This window comes from Microcebus murinus, chromosome 9 (assembly GCF_040939455.1).
Source record: "Microcebus murinus isolate Inina chromosome 9, M.murinus_Inina_mat1.0, whole genome shotgun sequence".
NCBI lineage: Eukaryota > Metazoa > Chordata > Mammalia > Primates > Cheirogaleidae > Microcebus > Microcebus murinus.
In genome coordinates this window covers 28,817,091-28,830,399 of record NC_134112.1, presented here as the reverse complement: position 1 = coordinate 28,830,399, position 13,309 = coordinate 28,817,091, and the positions used below count along the sequence as shown (strand labels likewise).

Genomic DNA, 13,309 nt, shown 5'->3' with positions numbered 1-13,309 from the left:
TTCAGCCTCTAAATCCGGGGGTCATAAGGACCCTTAGGCTCATTACACACAGTTCTCTGTGGAAAGAGAATTGTCAATGCTGTGAAAGAGAACCCCACCAGAGAGAACATCATGGAAGTCTAGATGGATTACACCATTGAAAATGCCATTGTTGTTATAGAAAACGTCATAAAAGCCATCAAGCCTGAAGCTATAAATTCCTGTTGGAGTAAACTGTGTTCAGATGTTGTGAATGACTGCACAGGATTTACGACAGAGCCAAGCAAGGAAATCATGAAAGAGGTTGTGGACATGGCAAAAACTCTGGGGGGGCGTGACGGGTTTCAAAATATGGCTCTTGAAGAAATTCAAGAGCTAACAGACACCACACCAGAGCAATTAAGAGAAGACAGCGTGATTGAGATGAGTGCTTCTGAGCCAGTGCCAGATGATGAAGAAGACGTAGAAGAAGCAGTGCCAGAAAACAAATTGACGTTATACAATCTGACCAAGGTGTTCCAAGTATTCAGGACCTGCTTTTGACTTCTTTTATGACATGGACCCTTTTCTGATATGGACACGGAAACTAAAGCAAACACTGGAAGAAGTGTTGGTACCATATAGAAACATTTGTAGCGAAATGAAAAAGCAAAAAGTCAGACAGAAATTGTGATGTATTTCTACAAAGTTGCACTGAGTGTGCCTGTCTCTCCTGCCTCCTCTTCCACCTCTGCCACTCCTAAGACGGCACTCCTGTAACTGACCCTCACTGAACAATTTTCAATGACCTTCATGTAATCCTCTCACTTAACTACTTGACCTTTTGAGTTGTTTCCCAGAAATGGCCGATTTTCTGTGAGACAAAGGTGCTGAGATTCTGAAGGCCCCTGGGCAGACTTGCTGAGGAGATTCACCATCCCCCACAACCTGCCCCCAATTCGAGTAGCCCCTTGTTATTATTAATAATAGTTACACCACGACCTGCCCCCAAGCCATCACGACCTGCCCCAAGGCAGGTCCCTCCTTTAGAAGCCCATGATCTCCGTTAGTTGGAGACATGGATTTGAGGCAGCTTCTCCCATTCTCCGGACAAGACATCTGTCGTATTAAAAATTCCTCAAGCAAGTAGACTTAGACCTATTAAAAATTCCTCAAGCAACTGGACCTAGACCAAAATCCCTTTGAGGTTTTGACAATAGACCAACCCCTCATCTTCCTTCTCAGCCTACTCAATTTGAAGACTTTTATGATGACCCATTTCCTCCTAATGAATAGTAAATATATTTTCTCTTCCTTATGATTTTCTTAATAACATTCTCTTTTCTCTAGCTTACTTTATTATAAGAATACAGTATATAATACATATACAAAGAAGTGTTAACCTACTGTTTAAATTCCCACTAAGGCTTCCAGTCAAAGTAGGCTATTAATAGTTACGTTTTAGGGGGCCATGAGCAATATAAAGTAACCTTAACACTTGTACCCCCATAATATGCTAAAAAAAGAAAGAAAGAAAGAAAGAAAGAAAGAAAGAAAGAAAGAAAGAAAGAAAGAAAGAAAGAAAGAAAGAAAGAAAAAACAAGTGGGGAGAAATTGAGATCTATACTTTGAAAATGTAAAAAAAAAATATAGTTAAGTTTTGGGGGAGTCAAAAGTTATATGTAGATTTTTGACTGCATGGGGGTTGGCACCCTTAACCCTCACATTGTTGAAGGGTCAATTGTATACTGTAATAGTCCAGTCTAAGGAAGGGAATAGATTTGCAATTTCTCAGGAGATAAAACCACAGAACATGAGGATCAGATGAAAGAAACAGAGCTAAGAATGATTCCAAAGTTTCTGGCTTAAGCAAACGAAAAGACTGGAGGCACTTACTGACATTTTGGAGAAGTAGATTTAGGGAGAAAAATAAGTTTCATTTTGACCTGTTTTTTAAGATACATTTGTGAGACAGCAAAATAAAGCTATCCAGAATGGATATGCTTTTCTTATTCAGAAAAAAACATACAAATTTGAAAAGTGTTCAGAATTTCAGTGTTTCACAGCTCACTCCCGAATTGTTTTTATACAGTAGAAAGAGCTAGAATACATATATCCTATATTTTAGTACCAGAGCTGCTATAAACTAGCTGTATGACTGGAGATAGCATCGAAACTTTCTCAGCTTCTGTTTCCTTATCAAGGTAGAAATCTCTGCTTTACCTCATTCCCAGGGTAGGTAATTCAACTGTGAGCATTTTGAAAATGGAAGAAGGAAACTAACATCTGTAGTTACTACTACAGTAAGAAACTAACATCTCTTATGCTTTTTATCTTTTCCTTTATAAATTAAAATTTTTCTTTTCTAAAATTTTTTTTCCTTCCATCTTTCAGGTATCTTCTGTGTTGAAATATGCTTTTGAATTTTAAAAATTAAGCCATTTATTTTCTTCATTTCCAAAAGAATATCATTCCTAAAACAGAAGGAGGCAAGATTATAAGAGTTGTGCACTTTTAAAATAGAGAATTTTACCAAAAAAAGACCAAAGTTTTAAAAGAGCAATTAATAAAATTGTTTAATAAAATTGCAATAAGCAATTATTTTAAAGGATCCATATCAATTTTAAGAGTCCAGCAAATCATAGGTTTTATTTCTATTTATTTATTTATTTATTTATTTATTTTGAGACAGAGTCTCACTTGTTGCCCAGGCTAGAGTGAGTGTCGTGGCATCAGCCTAGCTCACAGCAACCTCAAAATCCTGGGCTCAAGCGATCCTTCTGCCTCAGCCTCCCGAGAAGCTGGGACTACAGGCATGCACCACCATTCCCGGCTAATTTTTTGTATATATATATTTTTTTAGTTGGTCAATTAATTTCTTTCTATTTTTAGTAGAGACTGGGTCTCGCTCAGGCTGGTTTCGACCTTGAGTAATCCGCCCCCCTTGGCCTCCCAGAGTGCTAGGATCATAGGCGAGAGCCACCACACCCTGCCAACTCATAGGTTTTAAATGAAAAAAATAAGCCCTTCTGAGTTCTCATTTTCTAAAAGCTTTTTCTATTTTTTTTTCTTTCTTTTTTTTTTTGAGACAGAGTCTCACTTTGTTGCCCAGACTAGAGTGAGTGCCGTGGTGTCAGCCTAGCTCACAGCAACTTCAAACTCCTGGGCTCAAGCAATCCTTCCACCACAGCCTCCTGAGTAGCTGGGACCACAGGCATGCGCCACCATGCCTGGCTAATTTTTTCTATATATATTAGTTGGCCAATTAATTTCTTTCTATTTATAGTAGAGACGGGGTCTCGCTCTTGCTCAGGCTGGTTTCGAACTCCTGACCTTGAGCAATCCGCCCACCTCGGCCTTCCAGAGTGCTAGGATTACAGGTGTGAGCTAAGGCTTTTTCTATTTTAAGAATTAAGCCACTCAGCACAGACTCTTCTGTTACCATTTTGAAGATATCGAAAGTATTAAACATAAAAACTGTCATTGTTAAAGAAAATACTTTGTCCTTTCCGTGCTACCCAGAGAGGGAGCCATATAGCGTTGTTCTGGTTCCCAAGGTAACTTTAAGAGAAACTGGTACAATGTCTGGAGTCCTTGATGTACGACGTCGTATGAGGGAGGAGGATGCCTTCAAATTCCTTGCAACAGGAGCCCACTTAGGTGGCACCAACCTTGACTTCCAAATGGAACAGGACATCTGCAAAAGGAAAAGTGACGGCATCTACGACATAAACCTGAAGGGGACCTGGGAGAAGCTTCTGCTGGCAGCTCAGGCCCTTGTTGCCATCACAGCCTCCAGGAATACTGACCAGCAGGCTGCGCTGAAGTTTGCTGCTGCCTCTGGAGCCTCTCCTACTGCTGGTCACTTCACTCTAGAACCTTCACTAGCCAGATCCAGGCAGCATCCCAGGAGCCGCGTCTGTGGTTCTGGTGGTTACTGACCCCAGGGCTGACCGCCAGCCTCTCACAGAGGCATCTTATGTTAACCAGCCCACTGCTGCTCTGCGTAACACAGATTCTCCTCTGCGCTATGGGGACATCGCCATCTCACGCAACGACAAGGGAGCTCCCTCAGTGGGCTTGATGTGGTGGATGTTGGCTCGGGAAGTTCTGCACGTGAGTGGCACCATCTCACACGAACACCCGAGGAAGGTTATGCCTGATGTCTGCTTCTACAGAGATCCTGAAGAGACTGAAAAGGAAGAGCAGGCTGCCGCTGCAAAGGCTGCGCCCAAGGAGGAGTTTCAGGGTGACTGCACTGCTCCAGCTCCTGAGTTTCCTGCTACTCAGCCCGGGGTTGCAGACTGGGCTGAAGGCGTGCAGGTGCCTCTGTGCCTGTTCGCCGTTCCCCACTGAAGGATGGAACACTCAGCCTGCCACGGAAGACTGGTCTGAGTTCTCATTCTTTCTCCACCAGTGAATAGCTGCCTGAATTTAAACACATTACTTAAATATTCTGAGCCCCAGATTTTCTAATCTGTAAAATATAAGTAATAAAGCTATCCTTGATGAGTGATAAAACTCAGCCTCAGGGATTGGTTACAAGGATTCAATGTGATGGAATAGATGGGCTATGCAAAGCACTTAGGGCTGTCCAAAAGGGCTTGAGAGTAATTAGATAAATATGTCATAATATCAGAATGAAAAATGGTTAGGAAATACATGTAAAACTGAAAACACAGGTAAAACTAGCCTCGGCAGTAATCAAATCAGCAGAGTTTTTGTTTTATTTTGTTGTCGATAACATTCAGTACTGGAGAGGGCAGGCAGGGAGACATTCTATTACTACTAGCACAAGAGTAACTGGCTAAAACCTTTCTGAAAAACAATTTGTAATATGGTGTCAAAAACTTTAAAAATGTTTACACCCTTGATTCATTCCATTTTTAAAACTTACTCCTGGCCGGGCATGGTGGCTCACGCCTGTAATCTTAGCACTCAGGGAAGCCGAGACGGGTGGATGGCTCGAGGTCAGGGGTTCAAAACCAGCCTGAACGAGACCCCGTCTCTACTAAAAATAGAAAGAAATTAATTGACCAACTAAAAAGATATATATACAAAAAAAAAATGAGCCGGGCATGGTGGTGCATGCCTGTAGTCCCAACTTTTCAGGAGGCTGAGGCAGTAGGATCGCTTGAACCCAGGAGTTTGAGGTTTCTGTGAGCTAGGTTGATGCCACGGCACTCACTCTAGGCTGGGCAACAAAGTAAGACTCTGTCTCAAAAAATAAAAATAAAAAATAAAAAAATAAAACTTACTCCTTAGAAAATAATCAAATAGAAAAAAAGAGAAAATAATCAATAGAGTCACAGAATTATGAATAAAAATCAGAAACTTAAGTGTTTGACTATAGATGAATGGCTTAGTAAATTCTGGTACATCACCTTCTGACTGAGACACTGAGAAGGGTATATCCTTTCTGTGGTATTCTTACCAAATATGCATAACCTGAGTTTTATCAGGAAAAAATGTCAGACAAACCCAAAGTGAGGGACATTCCACAAAATAAGTCAAGGTGATGAAAGGTAAAGAAAAAAATGGAAGAACTATCCCAAAGTGGAGAAGACAAAAGAGATACTACAACTAAATTCGATGCATGATCCTGGACACTAGTGGAATAATTGGTGAAATTTGCATAAGATCTGGAGATTAATTAAAGTATTATATGATAGTCATTTTTCTGGCTTTGATCATTGTACATGATTATGCAAGGTGTTAACATTTACAAAAGCTGGGTGAAAGGTATACTGAAAATCTTTGTGCTATTTTTGCAACTTTTGGTAAGACAAATCATTTCAAGAGGAAAAGTTTAAAAAGTAAAAATTCAAATAATGGTACATTCATACAGTGATTATGTAACCATTAAAGAGGTTTATAGTTAATCTGAATGACAGTGGAAAATGCTCACCATATAGCATTATGGGGGAAGAAAAACAAAAGCCAGTACATATGCCGAAAATTAAAGCCCATAAAGAATCCACTAAAATGTTAAGAGCAGTTATCACTAAGTAGAAAATTACAGGTGATATATTCTTAATTATTCTCTTACCTTTATATTTCCCAATTTTTTCTCCCATGAACATCTACGACTTTTGAAATTAGAAAAAAGAGTTATTTTAGGCTGGGCATGGTGGCTCACCTGTACTCCTAGCACTCTGGGAGGCCGAGGAGGGTGGATCATTTGAGCTCAGGAGTTTGAGATCAGTGTGAGCAAGAGCAAGACCCCATCTCTACTAAAAAAAAAAAAATAGAAAAAAATTAGCTGGACAACTAAAAAATAAATAAATATATATATATATATATATATATATAAAATTAGCCAGGCATGGTGGCATATGTCTGCAGTCCCAGCTACTCGGGAGGCTAAGACAGTAGAGTTGCTTGAGCCCAGGAGTTTGAGGGTGCTGTGAGCTAAGCTGACACTGCGGCACTCTAGCCCAGGGAACAGAGCGAGACTCTGACTCAAAAAAAAGAAAAGGAGAAAAAAAGTTATTTTTAAAAACACACCATGAATTCTGCACCACAAAAATTCACTTAGACATATTTCTTCTGTTTGGTATTAATAAATAAAATTTTTTCAATACTTTAACTTTTCAAAATTATGATTTTGACAAGCCAATGATGAGAAGTCTTGGCTTATATGAACTTCCTAATTTAACACCAGTAACCAAAAGTGCTTAATGATTTCACTATTTGGAAATGAATTCTTGGCACTAAGCCCTGTGGAACTCATATATTGAAACAGTTGCTTCATTTCCACTAAATAACTGGAACTCTTCCCTGGGTCATTAGAGAAGCTCGAACCTATGCCCATCTGAATCCTGGTCAAGAACAGAAAGAACACGAATGTAATCATTTCTCCTCATCCTGTTGCAAATTGAGAGAGGAATGCATTTACGCTGGAGACTGGGAAGTGAAAAAGAAAGCAGATCTTGCTGGGAGACAAGTCAAGGTGGCCACCAGGAGTCCTGGACCTCCATGCTTCAGATGACAGTCTTCTGAGTAAGAGGATATTTAGCAATGCACATTTATTTGAGGGGGTGTAAAGCACGACTCCTATCTCAACATACCTCCCCTGTGAGATAATGTATATGACCCTGTTGAGCACATGTGTCTGCTTCCTCCGTCCAGGCACTGACCGGAAGAGCTATATTCCCTTGACTCTGGAAGAATTTTTAATTCCAAAATCTACTCTGTCCACCCCTACCATCGTGGTATAAATGTGTCTTCTGCCAACACTCCACTAAGCAGTTAATTCCCGAATAGGACTAGCGGAGGGCCCACCAGAGGAGGAATACTGTGGGGAGCCCGGAATCAAAAGGCACTGTGGAGGGGCAGCTTGGAAAGAGAGGTGCAGGACTCCTCAGCCAGTCCTGCCAAGCCCTGATCAGCCCTAGGGCCACCATCCTAAGGGGCGCACTCAGGGGCCTGAGCACTTCCCCTCCTCCTTTCCATAGATATCCCTCATCTCTACCCCAGCAAGCTCGACACCAGGCCCCAGTTCATCTCTCCAGACTTCCTGCTCCCTGCCTCGAAGACCAACTCCAGCCACAGTTCTGAGCCTTGTGCATTTTCTCATCTGTACTCAGGTAGTCTTAGCTTTACATGTCATCTCCGTTCCCATGTCCTCTATGCAGGCCACAGCCGATGCACCCCCTCCCACACAGGCAGTACCAGTTGCCCAGTCGCTCGGCCTGCCACGATCTCCTGGACCCTCGTGGTCACCAGGTGACCACCACCAGGTCACCAGGTGGCCTCCTGATGCTTGCCTGCCTCTCTCCAGACACCTCCGCCATCTGCTTTCCTTACTCTGCCTCTCGGGGGCCCACTTCCCCACTAGCTTATTCTGATTTTTTTTAATTGATCTGGTTCCAGAAAAGACTTAAGATGACACACATTCTGGTCCTGCCATGTTTTCTCAGATGGGATTCTTAACCCACGTGGCTTCTCACTCTGCTCTTTGAAGCACAGTGGGGTCCAAAGACGGGGCTTCTCTGTGACTTCCATTCCTGCCCAACCTGAGACAAGTCAACAATAGTGGTGGAGGCCACACTTTTACCCAAAGGAAAGCAAAGGCAAAGCACAGATCTTGAACTCTAAGCCAGACGCCAAGTAATGTTAATAGCAAGACAGCAAAGGCGACAGGAGCTCAGGCCGTCTTAACCAGAGAGACACTGCTCTCCTACTCCCCCTGCTGGACACCGAAGTCCCGCTGAGATGCTCCAAAATCCAAGGCCAAGGCTGATTGGACACCCACGTACGTCTCAGAACGTGTAGACTAAACATTAGAGAGAGCCCATACTTGCCCATTTCATTTCATTAACTTCAATGCTGTATTGGAGAAAGGAAGTACTCCTCAGTGGGAAAAGGCAGGTGCCGCTGAGGCCCCATTCCGTCACTGTCTAGTTATTTGATATTAGGAAAGTTATTCTAAGTGCCCCTGGGCCTCAGTTTCCCCAACTGTAAAATGCAGATGATAATACCCACCCCACAAGGTGGTTGTGAGGATTAAGTAAGACAGTACTCGCAATGGTGCCTGGCCTGTGGCAGGCATCCAACTGTTTTTGTCTCTCTTGTCCCCACTGATTGGCACCTAAACTCTAGGCACCCCAGTGACTTAGTCTGTGGGATTGTAATAATACCTGCTGGTCCCACTTGTGAGGATTGGCTCTGAGCCACATGAGAGAACAGATGTGTGTAAACTGTAGTACTATGCTAATTAAATTCATCAATGACAATACCACCTGCCTGGCACTTTGAAGAGACAAAAATGACAATGGCACTTTTGATCCTTGTGGAGATTTATAAATTTGTGGATGAAATAAACATGCATGAGACATGCTTTGATTCAGAGACCAAGTGGCATATTAATACACAGAAAACAATGGGAGCATAGAAGAAAGAAAAATTGATTTTCGAGGCATTTTTGTACGGGGCGAGAATCACAGATGGCTTCAACTCATGTCACACTGGACCAGGTCACAGAGACAAGTAAAATCTCAGTCACCAGAAGTGAGGAAAGGGCCTCCCAGACCCAGGAGAGAGAGAGTGAGGGCAGAGACACAGAGGACTGAATGGAAGGTTCTGGGGCTACTAAGAACTCCAGTTTGACTGTAGCCTGGGGCAAGATGCCACAGTGGAGAATGGGGATAGAAGGACAGGTTGGGACACTGTGGTGTTCTGTGGGATTGAACTTCACAGCCAGGCAATGAGGAGACATCTCAGGTTTGTAAGCGGTGTGTCTGAGGAAGTTTACCAAAGACAGCGTTAAGGATGGCATGAGATGGGCAAGAATGAAGGCTGATACCAGAAGGAATCATTACTGCCAAAAAGAGATGAGGGCTATAAGTAATTCAGCAAGCACAAGGGGAAAGAAAAGATTTAAAAGAAAGGACAGATATGAATGGGAAATATTATAACCATAGTACTGGTACAAAGAGTCCCATATTATCACTCATATTCTACGTGTACCAAAGAAAAAACATCAGAAAGATGGCATGAATCAATTAATCCTGTTCTTTAATAATCTACAAAAATATAGAAGCAGTGAGATTAAGTTACACAAAGTGCTTCTCTATATAGACTTCTAGAAGTAATAGGGCACAAGTAGGAGGTGTAGTAGAATTACTTAGCATATGAGTAGGTAAGCTTCAGGAAAAAAAATCTCAGCAATATGCATTCAGTCAACATATACTGTGATGTTTGCTTTTGACTAAAAATTCAATGTCTTATAAATTATGTTATACTTATAACGGTTTCACCTGAGAGCAGCACCATACCAGGTTTTGCTTGTAGCTCACTCAAAATCAACCTGCACAATGGGGAATTTATCTTGCTGGTATTTCCAGGTAGACTGGAAAATAGCCAGGGCAAATTAAACATTTTGACTTCATCAAATGTTATTCACTCCAATGATTAATTTGAGAAAACAAAGACAAACACAATATGGAATGTTCGATTTGTAACAACAAGGATGAGGCTGATATTTCTCCAGCATACTGCCTAACATGTTAGCAATAATTAGCACATATTAAAATAACCCATCTCATTAAGCATATGCCCCCAAATTAAGATGCCTGGTTCCTTATCCCATGACAATTTCACAGGGAAACATATTTTTTAATTTTGTGCAGGTTTTTAAAAGTCATATATGCTCATTGTAGAAAATTTCAAAACCAGAAACAAGAGCAAATATCCTACAATATGCCATAATCAATATGGACTCATTGTTAATTTGGGTACACTTCCTTCTAGTCTTGTTTCTGTATTTTTTTGTTTGTTTGTTTGTTTTTTTGAGACAGAGTCTCGCTTTGTTGCCCAGGCTAGAGTGAGTGCCGTGGCGTCAGCCTAGCTCACAGCAACCTCAAACTCCTGGGCTCGAGTGATCCTTCTGCCTCAGCCTCCCGAGTAGCTGGGACTACAGGCATGTGCCACCATGCCTGGCTAATTTTTTATATATATATCAGTTGGCCAATTAATTTCTTTCTATTTATAGTAGAGACGGGGTCTCGCTCTTGCTCAGGCTGGTTTTGAACTCCTGACCTTGAGCAATCCGCCCGCCTCGGCCTCCCAAGAGCTAGGATTACAGGCGTGAGCCACAGCGCCCGGCCTGTTTTGTTTTGATTTGTTTTGTTTAGATAGGGTCTCACTCTGTCACTGAGGCTAGAGTGCAGTAACATCATCATAGCTCACAGCAACCTCAAACTCCTGGGCTCCAGTGATCCTCTTCCTCAGCCTCCAAAATAGCTGGGACTATAGGTGCATGCTACCTTATCCAGCAATTTTTTTTTTTTTTTTTGAGACAGAGTCTTGCTTTGTTGCCCAGGCTAAAGTGAGTGCTATGGGGTCAGCCTAGCTCACAGTAACCTCAAACTCCTGGGCTCAAGCAATCCTGCTGCCTCAGCCTTCCAAGTAGCAGAGTCTACAGGCATGCGCCACCATGCCCAGCTAATTTTTTCTATATATATTAGTTAGCCAATTAATTTCTTTCTATTTATAGTAGAGATGGGGTCTCACTCTTGCTCAGGCTGGTTGTGAACTCCTGACCTCGAGCAATCCGCCCGCCTCGGCCTCCCAGAGTGCTAGGATTACAGGGGTGAGCCACTGCGCCCAGCCTATTTTTTATTTTTTGTAGAGACAGGGTCTCACTATGTTGCTCAGGGTAGTATCAAATTCATGATTAGCCTCAAGTGATCCTCCAGCCTTGGCCTCCCAAAGTGCTGGGATTACAGGTGTGAGCCACCACACCTGGCCTTGTCTCTTTGTTTTTTAAAGATGTACGTTGAAATCAGATTACATATATAGATATATTTCATTCTTGTGTGTTGTTTTTGATCATGATTATAATAAATATTCCCACCATTGTAAAAATTAGAAGAGTCCACTCAGAATCCAAATTGCTCTAAGAAGGCAAACTAAGAAGCTAATATGTATTACTTTAGTAGTGCAATGTGGACTTTCAGTTTTCAGGCCAACATTTAAAGAATTTTAAAGTCATCACTCTCATCTTCACAAGAAAATGACCTTGTGTAATTCCCTCCCTTTGAGATGGAGCTAATGATTTGCTTCTAATAAATCAAATATGGCAAAAGTGATATACTACTTTTGGTATTAGTTTATGAAAAACTGTGACTTTTGTCTTGCTCAATCTCAATTCCCCCCCACCCCCCCTTCCCGGCTCTCTGGCTCTTCTTGCTTGCTTGTTCTGATGCAAGCAAGCTGCCATGCTGTGAATTGTCCTGCAAAGAGGCCCACATGGCAAGGACACTGTTTAAAATCAGCAAAGGAGTTTCCTGAATCTGAAGTATGATGTCTGTCATTAATTCTGAAAAAAATCTCAGCAATATTAACATAGGGCAGATTCCAGAAGAGACCAGATGCAAGCTTCCAGGTGTCCTCCCCAGGGAGCTGTACAGAAACCACTTAATTCTCCCAGCAATGATGTGTGGTGGTAGATAGGAAGTGCTGCCTACTAGGGAAGCTTATCCAAGGCTTGGTATCCAGGGCTTTTATGGAGCTCCCATACGACTGACCTTAGCAACTCAGTCTCCTGTTGCCCCCAGAGTTCAAATTTGTATAGCAGTAGCCCAGACCCACAGGTGAAAAACAACAGGTGTTCATCTGAAATCACACTATTAGTATACCAGGGGTCCTCAAACTTTTTAAACAGCGGGCCAGTTCACTGTCCCTCAGTCCGTTGGAGGGCCGTTGGAGAGTGCCGCGCACATTCCACACATGCGCACTGTGGGCTCCGGACGAGTCGGCTGCTAAGCAGGACAGGCAGCCGCGGCAAAAACACCTGGTGGGCCGGATAAATGTCCTTGCCAGCTGCATGTGGCCCACGGGCCGCAGTTTGAGGGCCCCTGGATAAACTATCTCGCATGGCCCATGGCCCATGGCCCCAGGTAGATAAATAACACTCTTATTGGTGGGATAGTCCAAGGGTTTAAGTGGTTATTTCCAAGCAGATGGTCAAGGACCAGTCCTAAAGACCTTTGGAATGTGTGGGGTTTGGACAACTCAGCCCTACTGCATTAATCCTTTACTGCCATCTGCCATTCTGCCTTTATTGACAGGAAGCCATCAAGGAAACAGGTAGATAAGAAGCTCACCAGATGGTACTGGAATTGGGTGCAGCACTCGTTGGTGCCCCCAGTAGAACATACTAGAATATGACCATTCAAGCAGGAAGGGCATCAGTGTTCCTGTCAACCTGGCTGAAGAGTCAACAGTGAGAAGAGGACCTTGCAGGAGCTTCAAGCCCAGGTTAAGTGTCAGGTAGAATGTGAGTTTACTGCCCTAGAGTGGCAGTGTGATGTAGAGGAAGAATTGTAGGCTTAGAATGAGGACACCCAATCCTAACTGTCATTTCATCTAACTGGCTTTAGGAACCCAAAATATTTTCTTATTTATAGGTGGGAGGCAATATTATATAGCAAGTAAGAGTGCCAGCCAGGGCAGGCTCAACGGGCAGGCAGCCTGTGCACTCACACAGAGCCCTGACTCAAAAGAGCCCTCAGCTTGGCTTAATGCTCTGCTGTCACCATCTTGAAATTCTTAACATTCAAACAAGGAGCCCCACATTTTCACAGGGCCCCATAAATTATGTATAGCCTATGCTGATGCCAGGTCTGAAGTCTGCATATGGATTCAAATCCCTGCTCCATCACCTTTTAGGTTTATGACTTAGGGTAAATCATCTAACTTTTTTTAAACCTGTTTCCTTGTCTGTAAACAGAATTGTTTTCAGGAAACAGATTGTTTTCAGGATTAAAGGGGATAATACATAGAAAAAGACATTAATAGCATTATACTATACGTCCCTCAGTATCCATGGAAGATTGGTTCCAGG

At 42.5% G+C, this 13,309-nt stretch overlaps 1 long non-coding RNA gene across 1 annotated transcript in view; it reads left to right on the top strand.

Moving 5' to 3' along the window:
• LOC142872909 (uncharacterized) overlaps window positions 1–13,309 on the top strand; it is a 51,698-nt gene that overhangs the window by 27,555 nt on the left and 10,834 nt on the right. The window contains exon 2 of the long non-coding RNA XR_012920999.1: window positions 12,534–12,723. This is a non-coding gene — a long non-coding RNA (uncharacterized LOC142872909). The remainder of the gene's footprint in view (window positions 1–12,533; window positions 12,724–13,309) is intronic.